The following is a 6,312-nucleotide window of genomic DNA, read 5'->3' on the forward strand; positions in this document are numbered from 1 at the left end:
CATGACAAGCATGTCATGTAGGTATGATTAAGAAACCACAATCATGGTGCACTCGCGGTCGTTTTGTTAACTGGATATATACGTATATTGGTATGGCATGACAGGAGTGCCGCACATATATAGGAGGTCACGCATCCTATATATGTAGCAGAATATATGTTTCATTAGCATGGCATATACCAACATGTACACGCATGCATGTATGACAATCTCGCAATATATGGCGAACTAGATTCACGACATGAATGACTTCATTAGCCTCAATGACAAAGAAAATGATGTCTGCAGCTCTTTGCTGGCTGCTTCGCATTAACATCGATTCCCACACTGTGTGGGATCTGTCGATTTTTTTAAAATTCTAAACGTTCAGATTAAAGCTTTCTAAATAAACCTTTGAAAACATCTTGTACTTTCGCCACAAAAACAATCGTGTGCACCAGACTCCAAATCTCCGTGGTACTGAAGTGTTCTTGAAACAAAAGTACCACAAACTTTCAGTTCAAGTTTACACGCACTGCTCGAAAGGGTTCGTCCGAGTGTTTGTGTTACACAAACTTGCCCTTTTGTGGTTGATAATTGGCTTTGTATGCTGTGCTTAAGTGGCATAACAGTACGTAATTCTCAATGTTGTGTTTCATGTGCGTCCATCTAAACCTTCGAAGACTTCCTGTCGTACGTGCACAAAAAACCATCGTGACCACCAGACCCCAAAACTTCGTGGTACCGAAGTGCTCTTGAAACAAATTTACCTGGAATTTTCAGCTCACGTTTAGACGCACTGCTCCATGGTTCATCCATGGTTCATGCGGATGGTTCATCCGAATGTTCGCGCGACCCAAACATGCCCTTTCGTGATCGGTACTTCTCTTTTATTTGTCGCTTTGGCGTCAGTACGCTAACATTAATGGGCACTCATCACAAAACCTGGGTCCTATGTCAGGAGTGCGGCAGGGGAGCATACTGGGGTCTTTCTTGCTTAATTTAAATAGTAACAATCAATACCCAGAACTCATTTTATATTATATACACCAGTGCCACAGACAAAATATTTTTATTTTTTTGTGGTAAAAATCCTGATGAAGTCATAAGAAAGCTAATAAAATGCTTGTCACACTGGAGCGTTGATTGGAACTAAATGCACTAGAAATTAATGCGGCTAAAACGAAAGCGATCATTTTCTGCCCTGAGGGTAAAACATGTCTTATTCTTTGAATCCTATTGGCTCACAGCTCCTAAAACATGGAAATTGTGGCAACGTTTACGACTCTGAGTATAACGGAGAGCTGAGCTAGTTCGTAAGTATTCATTTTACACATCACCTCCCCCTACGGGCAACTATGGTGGGATGCGAAAGCATCGCGGGGGGTGCGCGTCGAGTTTCTGTTTCTCTTATGTGACTTATGAGACGGTGGATGTCGAGGCGTTTGAATTACCGCTTGTCCACGCTGACGTTTAACGTTTGGCTTCCTGAGCCTCTTCTCCTCTGCGACGGTGGCGCTGCAACTAGGCCCGACGTTGACGTTGTTCATGGCGTTTCGCACCCTGTTGCAGAGAGAGAATGGCGGAGGCACAGCGAACGCGCGCTTTCGCAGCCTCGCAGCTTCGAGATGCGCTTGCCGGCGTTGCCTTGTACGTTCAGCTTCGCGAGCGTCCATAGCGCCGTTGGGAAGGAGACTGCAACGCTTGCCGGCGTTTGCGTTTACGTTCAGCTTCGCGAGCGCCCATTGCGCTGCAACGCAATGGGCGCCCGCGCCCATTGCGTTGCAATGGAGAGTGCAACGGGAGCGAGCGCGCGCCGCATTATATACAAGCGCACAGCTGTGGCGGAGAAAGAGAAACGGGAGAGGAGAAACGAAGCGGAGGCAGCGCTCACGCTACCTCCTTCCAGCTCCTCGCGCTCACGCGAGAAGAGGGGGTAGAGTTGGCGCATGCGCAGTATGGGTGCGGATGCCGCAGTACGGACACTGTCCCGAGCATAAGATGTTTTCGCATCTAAAAGGCACGGCGTGCAAACACGGACACAAGAAAGCCACGACACCACGAACGCCGACTAACAACTGAAGAGACGCACAACGGCGGAAAAGAAAGAAGGCACGAAAACTGATCTGCGCATACCCATGCAATAGGCGAACCTATCAATCCGCCACGCGTGGGGGTCTACGTGAAAGATAACTGTTAAGGCATTTGATTTCATCTTTATGAAGGTTAATCGATGGCAGGAAGATACGTGTCGTAGGTATACCGTACATTCATTGCGTGTCTCACAGGCTAAAGTAAGTAGAAAGTAGATACGGCGTTAATGTTGTTTTCACGGCTGCCAATAAGCTAGGTAACGATTTGTGCCGCTGTGCAGAGACAGATCGAGCGAGTAAAGGACTAGAAGCGGACCGATATTCGCTTCGTAAACACACCGACAAATTCACTGATGGCCGTACAGGTGTGGTGTATAAGGTCCCTTTCCGCTGTGGCCGCTTCTACGTAGGGCAAATGGGCCTATGCATTAACCAGAGCTCAGTTGGAACATAAAAGATCCCTTACCGGAGGTTCACCTTCGAGTCTATCTTTACATTGTAGAGATTGTAAATGCACGCCAAAATTCGATCAACAGTTTTGTACCGGCATAGGAATGAAGAAACGCGCCTACAACAGCCAAAGCGCTCCCACTAGCTCGCGCCACGACGAGCCACGGGACGCACTTCTCTTTGCCTGGCCGACTGGCCACGAGTAGCGTGGCGCTACAACATACATATACATATCCGGGACATGACGGGGACGGAAACAATCCGCGGGGAGTGTCCATATAATTGCTATCGCAATAAACACGAGGAAGAAGTTTGTACTAGCCTTGTGAAGCTTCAGAAATCGCGAAGCTGGTCGATCTTACGGGCTTAGCGTGGCCTTCTTCGCTGATGCTAAGCCTTTCCTTGACGGAGACAGAGTAGATCCATGTCGAACCACAGCCTGTCACAGACCATGCAAGTATGTCCAAACTCCAGCGCCAGAAACTAACGTGCACACCTGGCTGTGGCACTCACGGTAGAAACGCGGACCTTTCGTCGCTCGTACTCCGCGCGGCGGCTGCGCGGACTGTCTCCGTCTGTGGGCGTGGCTTGGCGGTGGCTGCTCCTCGGCGCATGCGCGGCTAGGCGAGGTTAAACCCAGGCGATGCGCAGCTCTGGCCTGGTTATTGATAAGCAACGGCGCGGAGGGTTTTCTTGCAGACACCTGTCGTCTTACCTCGAGCTTTTAGAACTTTCGCTCTTAAAGGAAAGAAAGGGGCCGCATACTTCGGTGCAGGTGCGCATTAAAAAGCACAAAGTGATCTTAGAAGAATGGACTGTTGGTCGAGTTCGTAATTCATGATGAGTGAAAACGGCGCGAAAAAACGTAAGACGAGACGAGACGAAGAGGACAAAGTGGTCATCCATGCATCCATGCAGGGTGCCTCACAACGGCGTCTCAGATAAGCAAATCGCGGTTATGACACGTAAAACCTCGTAATTTTAGTTTTTTTTTTAATATTCTGACAGTGAATGAATAATGGATGAGCCAATGCGTTGCTTAAAAGAGAGGTTTCTTTATTGTGTGCCTAGCAAAAGAAAGGACATGATAACAACAGAAACAGTGACAAGCATCTTTGTCACTTGTCCCTCTTTCTCAATTATACAATATATCATTGTCATGACGCCTACGTTGCTCAATTTTACTCAATACTCAACAGAGGGCCTGTAGAGTGTCTTATAATAAAAGAAATCAAGATAAATCTGATCTAGGGGTCAAATGCGACGACTGTACTTCAGTATTAGCACATTTCATCATGACGTTTGGCGCTTGCGCACACTGCACAATCGGTACCACCCCACCCATAACACATGTAATTAGATGAGAACGCTGGCTCTAACCTCAAATATATTTGAGAGATACTGGTATGAGGACTCTCCAACACGTGAAAACGCAAACTGCAGCGAACTCATACAATGGAGCAGTTAACAGTCAAGGGAAAAGAAGCTGTTACCACAAATGAGTTACTCAATGCTCATCTGCCAATACATATTGATATATTACTCAGCATATCAATAACATCTTTGTGTCCCTGTCTTTCTCCTTCGTGGAAAACTACGAATTTCTGCTTCAGATCCAGTGCGCGTGCTTTGATCGAAGCACTAAAATGTGAAAAAGAAAGCACGATAAAGACACGGGTCTCACAAAGAAGTGGAAGAAGAAGACTGGGTCTGTGTTAAATTCCGGCGCCGTTGCTCGAAGCGCTCCAGTCCAGGACAGCTTCAGCTACTGCTTTGCAAAGGTGAGAATTTTTTTGCTACCACAACGCCCGAGTCCTTAGCGTTCGGGTATGAGCGATGCGCCTTTTTCGCCGAAACGAAAATACCACGTTTTCCTCCGTGCTATCCTATCTTACCAGTCTCTCTCACTTGGCAACGTTCATAGCATAAAGCCGCCTTTTCTAGAGAAAAAGCACATATGTCCTCCTATTGTTTACATTGCCACATGCAATTTTTGTCGGCTTGGTGGCTTTGTCTATTATCACGAAAGTAATGAACATTTTCTCTCATACGGCGGGGATGCGTGGTCCATAAAGCCGTGTAATAGAACGTATGACTCTGTCAGTTCTTTAGGAGGTCATTACTACGCTAACGCATTGTGTACACTCAGCTTTGTAGGCTGAACTGACTGTAGCGTTTAGGCTTCGCGTGCTTGCCTTGTACGCTTTCAGGTTTCATGACTTGGTGCAAACGCCTATAAGCCAATATATTTCAACTCTATTTCCAAGAACCATTATCCTAAATCACTGTAGATGCCGTGATCGAAATGTTACCCTAAACAGCGAAATATCGTGGCGTTAGATACGCTGCTGGCAGTGACCTTTTCAGGACGTATCCACGTGCAGTCAGCGAAACGCTGCCAGAAAACGCAAGTGTACATCTCTCACCCAGAACTACCTTAGAGAATTGTCAGCGTGTACTTACGAAGTCGAGTGGGCAAGGGATGACCTTGTTGATGCCAATAACGTCGAAGTTCACGTAGGCTATGTGACGTAACGCGCTTGTAAATTACGTAATTGAATGGGTATTCGTCCTTTGATAATTCCGCAATTGCGAATTGTGTGACTGAAGTTTGGCCATGGTAATTGGAAGACATGGTCTTGCATATAAATGATATCGTCACGACGCCAGAGAGTGCAAGACAGAGTGTGTGTGTGTGTGTGTGTGTGTGTGTGTGCGCGCGCGTTCGTGCGTGTGTGTGTGTGTGTGTGTGTGCGTGCGCGCGCGCGCGCGCGCGCGTGTGTGTGTGTGTGTGTGTGTGTGTGTGTGTGTGTGTGTGTGTGTGTGTGTGTGTGTGTGTGTGTGCATTCGTGCGTGCGTTCGTGTTGGCAATAAGGTCTATCACCCTTGAACTTGGTGTCAGGCCTTCTTCAAAAGCAAACCTCTGGAAGGCAGCACTGATTTCATTGCACTATCCAAGGTGTTGCAGCCTTTCACAGTAAAACTGGCTTCGCAATAAATTGACCCGCTTATGTTGGCTAGGCTCCAATTGAACACGCGTGTCAAAACAACGAGAAGTACTTAGAAACAGCGAAAAAAAAAGCTACATACTATCTATAGCAATAATGCACATTAGCATGAGTACTTTTTGCAGCAACAACATATAATACTGTTTACCGTTTCATTGTGTAACCATGTAGGAGTACAAATTAAGCTGAATAATGCGGTATCACACATTATCACACGAAGCGGTTTGCCCTATAGCTTTCTCTAGGAGCTAACTCTAGGGTCAACAAAAGATGACCTCTTATTTGACAGCACTTATAAGGAAGAAAAACATCGGGGCACATTCTGAGAGCATCGGCGGAAAAACATCAGGAACGTAAAGAAGATGGCAGGAGAGACGCTCACGGAAGAACACAGAATCAGATATGTGCAGCCAAACTTTTAACAAGGTGCTACCACGCCGGTCCAATATACAGCCTCGGTCCTGTCATTTCCGCTCCGTTCATTATGTTTCTCCGCTCATAGATTTGCAATAGCTTGCACCAACTGACCAAGCACACCACCATGTCGAACCTCCAGGCTTCCTCATTTTTATCGCTTAGTTGAAGTACATGAGCCGTGTTATGCGACGCTAACTTTTGGCTACCCGGTAACTTAGAGCATATTTCACTAGGTTGGTGCCGGGTGCGTCGGCGTCTATGATTGACGGCGTTTGTCTTATGGCGTTCCGAACGGTGCCAACACGCTGTTGCCCGCAGATGACCAAACGCGCCTGGCGCTATTCTAAAGCTATTCCCGTGATATC

The sequence above is a fragment of the Rhipicephalus sanguineus genome, chromosome 6 (genome assembly GCF_013339695.2).
Source record: "Rhipicephalus sanguineus isolate Rsan-2018 chromosome 6, BIME_Rsan_1.4, whole genome shotgun sequence".
NCBI lineage: Eukaryota > Metazoa > Arthropoda > Arachnida > Ixodida > Ixodidae > Rhipicephalus > Rhipicephalus sanguineus.